Genomic DNA, 3254 nt, shown 5'->3' with positions numbered 1-3254 from the left:
ACCAAACAAGTCTTTGTCTAAAAATGGAAAGGAGATGTAGAGTAGGGTTCTCCTATAAAGTTTGTATTAGCTGTGGAGATGGCTATTTCTATAGCTACAGCTTTTCATAGACAATGACACTCTCCGTTTAGAGTTTTAACACAATTTTAAGTGGTTTTTTCAAGGAGAATTCTGATGTATCATACAATTGATAAGCCACATAGAAAGAAATAAAGATATTCTTATAATCGCAATCAATGCTTTTGTATTATTGGATTGGCCACATATTCGGTTTTCTTTCTTCTTTTAACAAGCTACTCTATTTTTTTATTTAAAAAAAAAGATAATAGTACTTCCCATTAAAAGGCTAATCAAAATAGTCGGTTACAAATCGCAAATGCTCAAAGAATAAATATAGACCTCCCAAAAAAATAACCAACATAGGTATATAAAGTTGTTTACAATATTCAACTTCAGAACTACCAAAAAAAAAAAAAAAACCGATATAGCAACTTTAAGTTAAAGTTAATGAGACTCAAGCAAACAAGCTTCTAAATTGTGAGGAGTAATCTAAGTTTTCCTTCAAAAAAGGACAATTGACATACCAACCCAATAATGCTAAAAGCTAGTAATCTTTCAAATGATTTAGGGTAATAACACCATCATTATTACAATAAAAGTTGTAAAAACTATATAACAGATAAACTCCATGAATACCGACGCTACACGCTAGTCGACCAAGAAATTAATATCCACCCAGACAACATCCAAAGCCATATCTGAAGATGATCCACCCAAGCACTGTTCAAGATAGCCACACTATGTGGCTTCACTAAACCAGCATTGTGAAGTACCGTCATGCCATCCACAAACCCCATCAAAAAAGCAGTGGCAAGAAGAATGATAAACACCATTATTGTTAAAAACTAAACATACCAAATTCTTGAAAAGCAAATAAAAACCTGAACAAAACAATACAATCAATAACCAAAACAATCAAGAACATTCCTTTACCCCATGTCCCGTGACCTCGTACTCGAGAAACCTCAATAGCCACTGACCAGCCACATCACAGAGCCATGCCCGACGTTGACCAACAAACCGCCACCTTCCATCTCGTGCACCTGGGGTCGCTGCATACATCGAGCCTCTGTAAAGGAGCCAAGCCAATTGCTAGCATTGGAAAGAGATCCACATGTTGAGGGAGAGGACAATCAAGGAAGAAATAACAAACGCTTCCCATCAGAAAAATGCCAATTTGCATAAGGACATGGCCTTCTCGGCCGAAGTATAACCAATGCTCAAAATGATACGTCGGCAGCTTGATTCATAAAAAGTATAATGTACCAAATTTAACAATTATCAAATCCAAATTATACCAATTACTTCAAGTATAGTGGTAGTAAGAGTCGAACCCACGAAAACTATCAATTCAATTTATTAACCAATTCAATAACAAGTTAACGAAAAGGGAGATTTTATGATGTGGTAAAGTAAAAATAAATAAATGCAACAACAAAGATAATAGATGAAAGATATAATGATTAAGGAAATTAATAGGTGATTCTCCACTACTAAACAATCATTCAAACAATTAACAATATCACTAAATCTTTATTCCCTACCAAATTACTAAACGTAGGTAATACTAAAGCTATCATTATCCCAATTTAATAAATTAAAGTTAAGCACTTTTAATTGATTCTATTGTTAAAAAAACCTAAATGAAAAGCACCAAGGATTTAATTTAGCAAAATCATTAACCACACCGAAGATAGGTTAGTCTAAGCAATAAATCAACAAAGCATGCAATCTATTAAACTTAGGTCATATTCCTCATCATAATTAAAACCAATTTTGACATTAATCTTAATTACAATTTATCACTAAAAACCTAGAATTCTAAATGATTAGGTGAATTAAAATCCCAAGTTGATAGTAGATTGTATCAAAATCCTATTTAGGATCTCTCTACACAAGACCAAAACAATAATCATAGAATTAAGCATAGGTGAATATGAACAATTTGGTGATTGGGAATAAGAAACAATAAATATTATTAAAAACTCAAAATTATGTCTAGGGCTTTGAAATTTTCTTTACCTAAGAAAAGTCTACTCCATAGAATCCACAAACATTAATCCAATAAAAATTATAGCAATATGTAGACCAAAGAGAGAAAGTAACATGAAGAAAAACTCGGTGATCAATCGTGAAATTCAATCTTCACTTTGACTTGTGATCCTCTTAATTCTCTATTTTGTAGCCTCTATAAAGTGCTTCCATATCTGTTCTAGACGAACTTTAAAAGTCCTATTTATAACTTTCTAAATATTGCATTTTAAATAACCTAAAAACTTAAAATTTTAACACATAAATAAATAATCAAGTTCATACCCATAGAACAATAGTGAATTTAAAGTAGATAAATTTGACATTTATCACAGTGCTCCAACCAAGATGGGAAAAAAGGAAAACCCTAAATTTTTCTTCAGGTGAACCCAATGAAAGAGAGAGAGTCTCACTCTTCTCTCAATTTATAACATCTTTATATGCTACTCTATGAACTATTGGACATTTTTCAATAAAGATAAATAAGTGGATAAGTAAGCGTTTTCGCAAGACACTATTTCAAATTACAATTAATATAAATAAAAAAGACATTTGTGAAGAATACCTAACTTATATGAATACACTATAATAAGTTGTTGGAACACCTGCTCGCACTCCTTGAACCACTCAAACTTCTTTCATTGATTTGAATACAAACTTTCTTAGGGCGACAATCCTTCTTGTGAGGCTTTGCACATCTTTGTGTTTCTTGGGTGAAGGCATGTCTAGTAGGACTTTGATCTTCTCAGGGTTGGCCTCAATACCTCTTGAACTCAAAATAAACCCTAGGATTTTTCTCAATGACACTCAGAATGAGCATTTTTTTAGGATCGAGCATCATGTTGAATATCTTGAGCATTGAGAAAGCCTCTGCTAAATCCTTGACATGGCGCTTTGAAGCTTTTGGCTTCACTAGCATATCGTCGATGTACACCTGTATTATTTGAAAATTTTGGTTTTGAACATCTTGTTGACGAGCCTCTAGTAGGTCACTTCATTATTCTTTAACCCAAAGGGCATTACATTATCGCAGAGCATGCCTATGTTGGTGATAAAACTCATTTGCTCCTGGTCGGGAGCGTGCATTACAATTTGTTGTTGGGAAGGATAAAAAAAATCACAAACTATTGTAATTGAAAGAATTAATTACAATATAAATAAAC

At 32.8% G+C, this 3254-nt stretch overlaps 1 long non-coding RNA gene across 1 annotated transcript; it reads right to left on the bottom strand.

Moving 5' to 3' along the window:
- Positions 1-514: 514 nt before the first annotated feature.
- On the bottom strand, positions 515-2458 carry LOC133789868 (uncharacterized). The gene is made up of 2 exons (XR_009873750.1): positions 2377-2458; positions 515-1152 (listed from the first exon to the last, which is right to left on the bottom strand). It is a non-coding gene; the product is annotated as an uncharacterized LOC133789868 (long non-coding RNA).
- Between the last annotated feature and the right edge of the window lie 796 nt (positions 2459-3254).

The sequence above is a fragment of the Humulus lupulus genome, chromosome 7 (genome assembly GCF_963169125.1).
Source record: "Humulus lupulus chromosome 7, drHumLupu1.1, whole genome shotgun sequence".
NCBI lineage: Eukaryota > Viridiplantae > Streptophyta > Magnoliopsida > Rosales > Cannabaceae > Humulus > Humulus lupulus.
The sequence above is the reverse complement of the archived record's forward strand: the minus strand, read 5'-3'. Positions and strand labels throughout refer to the sequence as shown.